The sequence below is a fragment of the Periplaneta americana genome, chromosome 3 (assembly GCF_040183065.1).
Source record: "Periplaneta americana isolate PAMFEO1 chromosome 3, P.americana_PAMFEO1_priV1, whole genome shotgun sequence".
Taxonomy (NCBI): domain Eukaryota; kingdom Metazoa; phylum Arthropoda; class Insecta; order Blattodea; family Blattidae; genus Periplaneta; species Periplaneta americana.
The window spans coordinates 131,461,839-131,475,647 of record NC_091119.1 but is presented as its reverse complement, the minus strand read 5'-3'; the positions used below and the strand labels follow the sequence as shown (position 1 = coordinate 131,475,647).

The 13,809-nt window shown below is 32.6% G+C and overlaps 1 long non-coding RNA gene across 1 annotated transcript; it reads left to right on the top strand.

The window, feature by feature from the left end:
* Positions 1-715: 715 nt before the first annotated feature.
* On the top strand, positions 716-13,743 carry LOC138696532 (uncharacterized). The gene is made up of 2 exons (XR_011331409.1): positions 716-1,054; positions 8,146-13,743. It is a non-coding gene; the product is annotated as an uncharacterized lncRNA (long non-coding RNA).
* Positions 13,744-13,809: the final 66 nt, after the last annotated feature.

Genomic DNA, 13,809 nt, shown 5'->3' with positions numbered 1-13,809 from the left:
GGTGTGCTCTGGTGACTATTGTGTTACACATTACATTGTATTGTATTGTGTTGTGTTAGTTACATGTGGTGGAGTGTTGTCTAATGCGAATTACATTGTGGTAGGCAGTGATCCATCGAAGCGGGACAGATAGTATATATATATATATATATATATATATATATATATATATATATATATATATATATATATATAGAGAGAGAGAGAGAGAGAGAGAGAGAGAGAGTATGCGAGCGAGATGCCGAGCGACGCGGGTGGGGATAACTTCCCCTACTGGCGTTGGCCGTGTTACGTTTTTGCCATAGACACAAAAGAGAAGTTCACGATTGTAGAGAAAAAGAAGTCATTGAATATGACAAGATGTTTGTGTCTTCAAGTGCTTGGAAGGGTGTGAGGTATCGTTCAAATACAATTCGGATTTACGAATTCATTTACAAAAAAAAATATATATATCATATTAATCAAGAATGTGAGGAGCAAGAATTTTCTAGTTTTGAAGGTAAGCATATTTTTAGACACCAAATTATGTCTTAAAAATACTAAAAAGTGCAGATTTGTCTGCGTTTGTCGAATGCGCATCATTATATTTACGAAAAGGCACTTTTCAATGCCAATAATTTATTTTGTGTGCACAAGGTTGGAATTTTGAAGTAAGAGGGAAAGGGTGCAATCCATGTTCTGGAGTTTATCCAACGCAGACAAATCTGCTCTTTTTAGTATTTTAAGACAAAATTTGTTAGGTGCCGTCCGTGTTCTAAAATTTTCCCAATATTGTTATAATTTATAGAAAGAAAACTTTTTTTTTTTTTTCAGGAAAAACACGTCAATCATTAACAGTACGTAATAAGAAGTTTGAAGTCTCAAGGATCTTGCAAATAGGTAGATTTTACACAAGCCAAATAATAGTAGTACATGATCTTACAAATAATAAGTGCAATGCAAAGTTTTATAAGACTCATTATGGCCATAAAAATGAGTTGCAACATTTAACTGTTCCAAAGACTGATCGCATGGAAATTGCTACAGAACTGATTAAAGGAATTTCACCAACAAAGTAAGTACCGACATTTTCCTCGTTTTTTTATATTTGTGACAGAGTGGATCATGAGTGTGGTCATGGTTATGGATGATAATAGAGATAAATAACTCTGAATGAGCAAACATTGTATGGTATTCTAAAGAAATAGAAATTGCATTAATTCAAGAATAATTACAAATTGCATTATTTCATATACACACTAGGCCTCTGCATGCTCTTGAAAACAGCCGTCCGAGCTCGCTGATTAGTCCTCAGTTGTGAAGAAAGTAGCTGGGAAATGATATGCTCGAGCGCATACAGTCGAGAATTTATAACCTGCCGGTTGAAACATTTACTTGATCTGTTGCATGCACGCGAGGTTATTGCACTACAATTACATCACCTTTTATTGCTTGATATCCAAAAAATGCCTACTTTAAAAGGTTACCACTTTGTTTTTATTTCAGATAGCACGAAAATTAGGAAGTACCATATGTACATTTAAACAAGGAAACATAATTTTTAAATAACACAATTCTTTAAATGAAATAATGCTTTATATATCAGTGTCGTCAGCACTCGCTGAAATGTGCAATGGGTACGTGATGTCGTCCTGTGCGCACCATCGTGCAACAGGGAGAGAGAGGGAGAGCATACCCGCTAGCAGCTACGAGAGCATATAGTGCACTGTGTTTTCCGCGGGTAAGAGAGCCTAGCCCCAGCGTGCTCTGTGCTGACGACCCCTGCATTAAATTATCAATCAGTAATATTATTCAGCATCCATCTTGTCTAACTCATTATATCAGTAATGAATGCTTAATGTGGCTTATTAAATATATGAATTCTTAAAAAGAACAGAGATTTTGTGATGCATCTCAAATTTCTTCAAAAGCAGATATAATCTATTTTAGTTACAGTATTTAATAAAAATAAAGCAAATCTACATGCTCACTTTGCTTAACATTTGTGCAATAATGTATATTAAGAGACGGTTAATCGCAGACAATGATTGATGTTGCAGCTACTTATGGTAAGGTGGATGCAGATTCTGTTATTCCACATTCAATGATCTTATCACGAAATATCAAGGATGCACCAAACATAATTCGTTCTGAAGTTATTTCCGAAATTAAAATAATGGAAAAATCGCCATTTGTTTTAAAATTAATATATATATTTTTTTCAGTCTTATCTAGAATTTCCTCTTTGGTTTCTTTAATGTATTTACTTTTGTATTGTGTCATTACGAATGCAATGTTACGAATATTACAAAATATTATAAGTTAACTGTTCCGTTGAACTAGAGGAGAAAGACTACTAAAATTGTTTTTATAATTTTTTTAGTGCTGCTTATAGGCTACTTTATATTTATATTCTGATAGAAAACATAGTTTGTTAAAATTTTATTTTATTTTATTGCTTAATTAATTTATTATTATTATTTAAATATTTTACTGTAATTTTTATTCAGTCTGATAGCCTGTATGCCTACAAGGATCACTAATCATGTGACAGAGCATCAAGCAGTTTAACATTTTTATAGCGCATACTATAAACACACCGATCAAAGACAGTTTTCAGTCTATGATACTCTTTGAGCAACTGGGACAACCAGTCGGCTGTGATGCTTCATCGAGTGTTTTGCTTTCTGCAGAGTCAGTACACATGGCAGGTGGTTACTGTGTATAGTACGATGCTTCGATTTTGTATATAGGTCATGACTCTTGGATGGTCGTTTTCAATTAAATGCAGCGTCTAATACACAAATTTCAATAACATCTACTTACACAAGAATTAATCTATAGAACAGAAGGTATGTTTCGATATAAAGGATTTTACTTGCTTCTTGAAGCTGTATTTGCTTTTTGTTTCCTTGATGCTAGTTTGTAATTAGCTATTAATGTTACTTCCCTACTAAATAAATTTTGTGTGTATGCCTCCTATAAAATTGAGTACCGGGTCTTTCCCGGGGGTAAAAGGCGGACAGAGCGTGGTGCCGACCACACCACCTCATTCTAGTGCCGAGGTCATGGAAAGCATGGGGCTCTACCTCCATGCCCCCCAAATGCCTTCATGGCATGTTACGGGGATACCTTTACCCTTTTATATATATATATATATATATGTTATACAGAATCAAGGCATAACGAATGTGATACGGGCCCGCTTGCAAAAATAAAATTTCGGGCCCCCTAAAATAAAATGTATCAGTGCACCCAAATGTATAACCTATCAATAACTAATAATGACATAAATATATTTACAGCTGATAGAAGTTCAACTTTAATGTGATATATTTCCAAATTATAAGAGCAAGGAGATTAATCGTTCATTATTGTAAGATTATTAAAATAATAACAATTATTAATAAATTTTATTAAAAAGCATATAATATATACTATAGCGATTGAAATTAAGTAGGTGGGTAGGCCTATCATTAAGTATATACTTCTATCTGCTATCTGCTATCTGCTGTTTGTTGTACTTAACAAAACTTTACTGTACTCACATTGAACTCTAGTGAAACTGGACCATGCGGCGTGCTCTCTGTGATGCGAAGGTATTGATGATGTCACTGACATCAATGGATCTAGCCCTTTCACATTCGATACTGAGGAGGCTGAGTTCACTAAGTCTGTCTTGGATCATAGAATTCCACAGATAGTTCTTTGTAAGTTTTAGCTTCGAAAATGATCGTTCGGCCGAAGAAACAGTATCCAGAATAGTTAGAAATATGTAAAATGCCGTGCATAAGTCTGGAACTCTAGCAGCTACAATTGAATTTTCTATTATAGATTTGTTAATTCAGATACAGAAGTTAATGAGGCTATTTTTTTTTTTTTTTTCAGAGCTTTTCTGAAACCTATTACCTGGTCTGGGAATTCACTGGATAAATCTTCCTCATATTCATTTTGAAGAACCACTGCTGCATTATGAATCTCTTAGTCAGAAGCAGAATTTAGGAATTTTGGGGAAATAATTTTGAAGAAATGGTTAACATTATGCATACCCTCATCTGTTTTTTAATTGAGCTACAATAATGTCCAAATAACCATTAAAAACAGTGGTTCTGAAATACATCTTTGGATCTACTAGCCGCTCGTCCTGGTACAATTCATCAAAATGCTTTTTTTACTTTTCGAATGCTTTAATTTTCAAATTGTGGTGGAATGTCCCAGCTCTTTGCCAAAGATATAGCTGATGACATTGCTTCTTCAAAATTATTTCGGTAACAAGATAAATTATCGACTGCATTCTGAATAAGAGAACACGCTTTATCAAGCTCTAATTTTCCGATTGCATAATTTGTGATGCTAGATTAGTACATTCTAGAATCTTTGATTGCAACACTATTTGAAAAATGAATTGAAAATTCTCTAATTGGTTTTTCAAAGCAATAGCTTATTCTCTTTCTTCCTTTTTTTAGATATCAATATTAATTTTGACAGAGCCTTAAGTACATCGACATAAGCATAACGCAGGGCTTTAACAGACTGGTATCTCTAAGACCAACATGTTGGGCAAAGTTTTTTTAAGGTATGAAAAGATACCAAATGTTCCCATCTTTTAATACTATAACTGAAGAAAAGATACAACATTTCCACTGTGTCATAAAAAGACCTAACTTCTTGAATTCCATATGCAGCATCGTAAAGTACTAGATTTAAATTATGCGCTGCACAATGTACATATTTTGCGGTTCTTTGTCTTTGTTCAATTCTCGTTCTGACACCTTTGTATACGCCTCACATATTGGCATAACTGTCATACTCCTGACCACGGCATTTACTTAAAAGAGTCCCTTTTCGTCTATTGCACTGAGTATTTCCTTCTCAATTCTTAATGCATTTTGATCTTTCATTTCGCGAAAACCTAAGAAGCTTTCATTTATCTTCACGTCACAAGGCTTTCCAGTTACATCATGTGAAACTGTAACGTATCTAAATGTCTGACTTAATTGTTCTTTTTTTTTTTGTTATGTCCTGTGTTGTATCGAAAAGAATGGGGCAGCTTTAATGCCATTAATAATTTCTTTTTCAACTGCATGGGATAAAACATTTATTAACTCATTTTGAATAGAAGGTACTTTTGTGTATATTTTGGATCGTAGTTTGCGAGAAGTTCGATGATTGCTAAAAAGTTTCCACTGTTTGATTTTCCAGTTTGTTCCCTATGTCCCCGAAAAACTAGATTATTGGATGCCAGAGTTAACGTCACATGCACGATACGCTCAAGGACCTGTTTCCATATGTTTTCACTTTTCTTTAATTCTGAATCCATATCCACGTCAACTGTGTTTTTCTTACACCACGAATTGAAAACGACGCATGTGTTGAAATGTGTGTAACTAGTTTTGTGTCGCACTATACTTTTGGTTAACCACCTCCAATCTCAGACCCCTTCCCTCCAAGCTGAAGACTACTTCTGCTGTCCAAAGAGCCAGCATGGTTTACAATAAACAGAGTCATTTTTAATTGAATAACACAACCATTCTCTCCTAATTCTTTGCCCTGTCAATGTGAATTTATCGTAATATTTCGTGGAAAAGCTTCTGTTATCCTGCTTAGGATCTTTAGGGAAAGGACCCGCTGGCTCTGGCTGATAAGGATTTTGTCTAACAAAGAACTTTTTTGTTTCATTATCTACTTCTAACTCATATTCTGCACGATCATTTGAATACTCTACAACTGCGATATTGGTAGGCCTAATTACATTTAAGGCAATTTTGTTACAATCTTCTTTTTCGCTAATGCTTTCACATTGCTGTCTCGACTAACATCTATTTCTATATCACTTTTCACTTCAGATGCGCACTCACTTGCGGCACTGCAAACATTTGTAACTGTTGAGCTAGCACTACTACTAGGATCAGAAAGAGAAAAAACATTACTTATTTTCACTAGTTTGTTTATTTCTTTTTCTAACTCTCACTTCTTCTTTCTTTTCTGTGCACCACTTAGATGTTCGTACTTAACTTTAAACGGTTTCATTTTTCAGTACTATACTGTCTATACTCTCTAATAATAATTTACTGGATTAAAACACAGAAAAATATACGAACAAAATTAAATTTAAAACTGTTCAAATAAAGTTGGAAAAATATCACACCGACCACACAACTGACATTAACTTCCCGCAAAGAGAGCTCTTTCCAAACTGAGTAAAGTTGATTGATCATTACTACACAAACATCTTATAGGATAATTTATTGGCATTATAAATTTGAACAAAAAACCATTCCATTGTTGTCGAATAAATGTATAACAAAAGTTAAATGTTCAGAAAAAAATGTGCATAAAACCAACTCAGGTAATACACTACTTATCAAGAAAATACAATTCTACAACTAAAATATGATATTTTGGTATCAATTTTCATTGTTGTCATTATGATAAAATAACTTTGCGCTGCTCTTTTGTGAGGACTGAGAGTGATGCCATACACCACGTGTAATATTTGTTATACGACCAGGTTGTTGGCAAGGGCACAGGGCAAGCATTGTTTAAAGCTGTGCTGGATTCAACAACATAGTCCGATTCTATGAAACCGTCGTGAATAATGATCTGACCAGTTCCATGCAGGCTGTAATTAATTGGCTTTTTTTTATACTTTTTCTTTCTTTTTTGCATGGTGTTTGCGGGCCCGCCTGCATTGCAGGCCCTGCAGACCCTAACGTTATGCTGCTGTATGGAATTTAATATCTAAATTGACCTTTTCCCATGAACTATGATTGTGAATTTCTATTTTTTTTTTTTATAAATTTCCCAATTGGTCTCTAAGATAACAATTTCAAAAATACAAAAATATTAATACGGTGAAGTGGAAGGATATTGCAAAATATAAATAGTTCTCGACATGAGTTCCTGTTTCCTGTTCCATTTATTACACTATGTAGGCTTATCCTCTTTTGTAATTTGAAAACACTTTCACTTCCTTGGTCATTTCTCCCAAAAAGTTACACCAGACCTTAATTAGGAATTAAAATGAGGAAAATAGATATTTGTAACATGTATAAACTCACTTTTTCTCTTAGTGATTGAATTAAAAAAGAAATGGAACTAAGTTTTCATATTAACGATTTAATGTTGCCATTTCATTTCATGCATTCATTTATGTGGATACCTTTAAACTTTCAATGTATCTTCAAGGCTGTCTGGGGAGGGGGACAGAGAACTTAGGTGGAAGGCCCTGGTTCCCTATTTTTTTATTATCTTTTTAGGGAGAGAAAGACAGAAAATATTCAGACAAGATTTATTTATATGAAAGAATAATTCTATTAAGTCACATATTATTGAAAATTATGTTTGCAACAAGTTTGGGACTTTACATTTTGTTACTCTCCCTGTCAGTGTAACATCTGGAGAATGTGGGCTCAGTAAACTGAAGTTGATCAAGAGTCACTTGCAAACACGTTTAGGTTAAGAAAAACTCAACAATCTAACAATGTTATCCACTGAATGTAAACTGATTTCAGAGATATTCATTAGTGAGTCACAGAATAGTTTTATTTGCTAAAATGAGCTGATTCAAAATGCTTCAACATCTCAAACATTAGAATTAGATTCTGACTAAAGTAGCCTACTTCTCAATATCTTCTAGAGATGTGATGTTTCAGTTAGGATGCTACTGTACAACAATTAATTAGGCTACATTACAGTGACTAAGTTATATCCATGTAGAGTATTAATTTTTCTTAAATACATTTTTATATTTTCAATAAAGTATGCCTATATTTATTATTAAAATTACATTTTTTACTGATTGTAAGATCAATTATTATGCATGTTTATGTTTATAAACTGAGGGTATTTTATTTCTCTTGCCCAAGTAATATTTCATTTTCAGTAACAAACATGGTTACCAAATATTGTAATACAATTTCTTTAGTTCGTCTTAGTTTGTAATTTAACTCAACAAGCAGTCTTCTATTTTCTAAATGTGATTTTAACCAAAATTTCCTTTAATTACATAGGTACAAAGTTCAGAGAGAAAAATATGAATGTTTAATGCATCACAGGCTTTTGTTAGGTCATTCATTAAGATCATAACACCCATTTAATGTGATAATCTGAAAGATAAGTTTTATTAAAGCTTTATTTCATACATATGTCATTTCATGTTTGCAGGATACTTGGTAATGTTCGAGACAATATCGTTTCCAACCTGAAGAGAGTGGATCTTGTCACGAGGAAAGACATAAATAATATCAGACGTTCTTTCAACATTGACATTAGGGATGGATGTCGCCACCACAATGATGCAACAAGTGTTGAACTTTGGGTGAATGAGTGTAAGACGAATGAAAAAAAGCCAGTGTTATTTTACAAAAAGCAAGGTGTAGATATGGAGGGAAGTGATTTAAATGCAGAAGATTTTTGCATTATTTTAATGAATTCTGCACAGTCTGAAATGCTAAAAAAAGTTTGGGGGGAACATTGTATGTGTTGACAGTACACATGGTCTCAACTCATACGATTTTGAAATGACCACAGTATTAGTCATAGATGAATTTTATGAAGGATTTCCTGTTGCAACAATGTTTAGTAACAGGAAAGATACACATATCCATGAGATCTTTTTTGGAAAAATTAAGGAACAGACTGGGCAAATAGAAGCTAATGTGTTTATGACAGATATCGCAAACATATTCTACAATGCATGGGTTAATACAATGGGAACTGTGCCACATCAACTTTATTGCTCATGGCATGTTGATCGAGCATGGCAGCAAAATTTAAATAAGGTAAATGATTCTGAAAAAAAGGAAGTGGATTTACAAAACCTTGAAGTATTTACAAGTTACTTTAGAAGAAAATGAATTCAAGCTTGCTTTTGACAATTTCTTACAATCACTATATGAAGACGAGAACACTAAAAGCATGGCAGAATACCTCAGAATGCATTATTATAACAATACTGAAAAATAGGCATATTGTTTTCGAAAACTGTGCAAAATCAACACCAACATGCATCTTGAGAATATACATAAGATAATTAAATATGTATACTTTGAGGGGAGAAAAATAAGAAGATTAGATAAAGCTCTTTATGTTTTACAAAAATTCATGAGAGACAAAGTAGTTGATCGAATTATTAAACTCACCAAAGGGAAAATAAATGTACATCACAGTGCAATACAAATAAGACACAAGAGTGCATTGTCACTTGATTATGAAATTGAAAAAACTGATAATGATGACTACATCCTAAGTGTCCTGACGAAGATTTTGTTGTATCAAAAAGAATGACCACTTCATGCTGCAAATTAAAATGTGAATGCTGTCATATCTGTGTGCATACATATGAGTGCTCATGTATAGATTTCAATTTAAAAGCTACAATATGCAAGCACATACACTATGTATCCATGAAAATGAAAGAAGAAAATCCATCACAATCATCACAGGATGAAATACATGCTGATGAAGTGAATAATCTCATAAAACAGGTATCAACGTCAAGAACACATGAAGTTATAATAAAAGAAATTGAACAATCCTGGAACGTTATTAGAAGTAATTACAGAGAAGAGTTCATAGTAAGGATGAACTGAATTCAATTCTAAATAATGTGCAAACTGCTGTATCAATAACTGGATTGTCTAAATCACATGTTCCATTGAAGGAATGTGCAGAAAATTCAGAAGAACCAGCCAATAAGAAGGTTGAAAAGCAGTTCTTCTTTTCAACTAAAGTAAAGAAAGGGAAGAAGAAGGAGAAAATGAAGAAGCCAAGCAAGGAAGACATCACTGTTATTAAAGAATCTTTAACTGACACTGTACATGTTTCCACAAATGCCTCTAATGATCACAATTATACTAACATCAGATAACTTTCCCACATCACTAGATCATACAAGATCGTTACCAGTGTCCTATTTCTGAACATAGTGTGAAAATATATCATATAGCCTAAATAAAGAAATAGAGAATATAATACGTAATCCAATTAAGCAAGACAAGAATACTTCATTTTGTTTCCAAATGTACTATTGAGTAATAACATCCACTAATTGAGTATTCTTTTAACTTGTATTTAAATGTATATTGGGAATTTATGCATTTTATATTTTATATTTTATGGCAGTTTCCTGAAATACTGCCATCAAGCTATTTGTTATAAGTGGTTGCGCAGTTTCCCCAAACCGTAATTTCATAGGACATGTGGGGCTATTTTACTCGATAGTAGTTGGTTCTAAGTAATTTTGTGTCTTTTAGATCTTTAATTCTTTTCATAAGATATACCAGATGAGATCTTTTTGCATACTTTGTCTATATGCTTCTCCCATGCAATGTGACTATCAGTTTTTAATTCCAGAAAGTTTGTGCTACTCACTTGACATGTGACATCTTTTATTGTGTCTGTATCTATGATTATACTAATAGGAATATTATTTTTGGATTGAGCTGTCTGCAATACCATACAATGTAGTTTGTTTTCTTTTATTGAAAAGACTATTATTTTGTTACTTTGCAGTGTGTAGTTTCTAAGTTTTGCATGTTGGTTCCAACATTCAATCCTATTTTACCAGAATATTAGAGGAATAGTGCTCCTTTTGTGTGCATCCTCAGCATGTAGGCTACAATCTTTACCCATTGTGTCGTATCTGGTACTGGTAGTCCTTTATTAGTCTGTGTAGTATTCCACATATTTCATATTGGCACATTATATCTAGTGGGTAACTATGATACAATTCACACAATTGAAAGTTTTTGTGAGATCAAGAAGTATACAATTATTTTTTTATATGGTTATCTCAGCAGTTACACTCATATAATCTGTAGTTTCAGTTATTGTTGGTGTGTTTTTTAAACCCAAATTTATAATTAATCATAGTTTATAATGTTATGCTGTTTTAGAAATAATATAGTAATTGATTTATGTTTGTTTTTTTTTTAACAACCTTGGATAACACAGATGGTAGGGTTATTGGGCAATAGTTTGATGTATTACTTTTTTTTTTCTCACTTTTTATGGATTGCCTTTATATGGAATTTTTTTTAGGCAATATGGAAATATTTCTACTGAAATAGATCCATTTATATCTATTAGAGGTTCTATTATGATCAGTATACACTGTTTGAGGAGTATGGAAGATATTTCGCCAGGTCCTGTTGCATTTTTACTTTTTTCTATAGTCTTCAATAGTGTATTTCTTTTACTTTCATAAACATTGCTTCCATAATATTTTTGCAGTTTATAGAGGATCATATTATATGTATATCGTTCATTAGATAATTTATAGTGCCTAGAAATTTGTTATTGAAAATATCACCAGTCAATTTAGGGTCTTTTGTTATTACATTGTTTTCTATTCTATATTACCTACTCTTTTTTTTTATTTGTCTCGTTCTTTATTAATGAATATCCGTAACAATTTGGATGTATTGTTAGATTTTTTATACTTGTGTAAGTACTGGTATTTTGTTTTTGTTTCTTTTATTCAGTTTCTTATACAGTATTATTTTTTTAATTAAATAATTCCCTTTATCCCTTATCTTTTACATTCTTTGGCTTCATATAGTTGTCATAGTAGAATTTTACCCTCTATTTTACTGATTTAATGTCATAGTTTGTCCATTATTTTATGTATATATATTGATTTATTTATTTCTGGACATGCAGCATTAAAATAGAAATTAAAGGTAGAATAGAATTTAGTCTATTTGTTCTTCACATCTATCCAGATGAAATATGGTTCCAATAAGGTACCAGTACGGTATAAATTTATTAAATAGAATAATGAATGTATAATGATCACTTATTGCTTATGTAGACCTATTGATTTGTAGTTAATGTTATAATAAATATTATTGATCTGTTATAATGTTATAGGCCTACAATAACATCAAGTCACACATGTATATAGATTTTCTTCGTAGTTTTTGGATCGACTGTTTTGTCATGAAGTAATATCACAGTCTACTATACAGTCACGAAGCTTGAGTTTTGAGGGTGCTAGAAACAATAGACTGTGACGGTACTATTTTGCATTGCCTGTAATGAGGCGATATTAGCGATCCTAGTGGTGAGCAACTATCTAATGTTTGCAAATTTACTACGTATTTAGCTTCGCGACTGTATATACTAGACTGTGGTAATATCCCAGTATAAATATTCATACAGTAAGGAAACTGTGTGTTAATAGGGGTATGGCAACATGTTAGCTGAGCATCACAAGCGTGACTGGTGCAAATGACTATAGGCCTAACTACATTCTCACCGTATCTATAACTTGGAAAAATACACACATCACAGAATATGTAATATTAAATAAAACGGTGGACATCTTGCATGTCTGACATCTTAAATTTAAACAAAGGAATAATATGAAAAGCATAGAATTTTATTTAATTGGCACTAATTTCAAATGTTAACTTAATCTGTAATTTAATATCCTGCAGGCCCTATTATAAGTTCAGTGACTCCAAAATGATTCATTGAAAGGTTAATATCACTGATTTTATTAAAGAGAAACATGACAAATCAATAGAATAGAAACATCATTAGCATACAATAAATTCAATTCAGCAATTATAAATAAAAAATATGTACATACACATACTGTGATATTACCAGTAATTGACGAAAGCTGTAATTCACACTTTTTAACAACACCTGAGAGCGTAGTAACTTTAGGCAAGCAAAAGTTTAGGATTTTTAAGAACTCATAAAGGCCTCGTATTCGACACTCCAATTGGGAAACGTGAATATACGAGATGTCCAAGAATACCGTCAAGTACACCTGTCTAGTTCTTTTTAAGCATTGTTTTATACAAACTTTAACGTCAGTGTCATATTGCGTGTCGGATATTTGGGTATATCAGTATCCCGTTGAGTATTGTTGAAATTCTGTTTTTAATGTCATGTGTTACAAATCATTTGTGTTCATGTCCATAACTAATTTGGATTTTGTTTTAATATGTATGACATTGGTGATTAAGGCAGTGATAAATCATGGTGTGTAAATTTCCAATCCAATATTTGGCTTAGTGACTGAGGAAAATCATAAAAAAACTTAGTCAGGGGTCCCGAATGCGAGTCTCAAACATTAGCGTCTGAACGATCTTGTTTAGTTTTAATTAATGAGTTCTTATTGGAATTCATAAACTGGCTGTTTTGTGAGTGTTGCGTGCAAGGACAGCAATTTGCACTTGAATATTTTATATTAGCAAGTTCTCAAGCCATGTTCATTTTTTTTCACCTGAAATCATTACAGCAGAATTTAACTTAGTGATTGAACGAAACAAAAAGATAACCATGTTAAGAAAACACGCCAAGCAGAAGGCAGTAGGACTACACTAAAATATGATTTTTTTTTTGGAGAAAGCGAAAAAATGCAACTCTGGGTTTCGTCCTTTGTTGTTGCTGCTGCAATCCTGAACAATATGGTCCCTTCGAAACCCTCATTATTCAAATAAATTTTTCGCTTCTGTATCCCATAACATATAAACAACAGAGTTTCCCCGTAGTGTTAGTTATTTGCTGCTTGGATTGCTGGTTGTATGCACGTGCATGTCTGTCTGACAGAAAAAGTGACGAAGTTTCCTTTCTGTATGAATACTTATACTGTGGTAATATTGCAAAGATTCATTAATAGATGTATCGTTAAAACTATTATTTCTTCATGTATTCATTCAGTGTCACTTGTCATAATTCCTATTCCTCAGATAAATGTGGCTGCAATATTGTACAGTATATATTTATTAAATACAGTAATGTATATGTTGTCACTATTATTTCTTTATGTAGGCCTTGTATTTGTCCATTAATAATTACAAACAACACCTT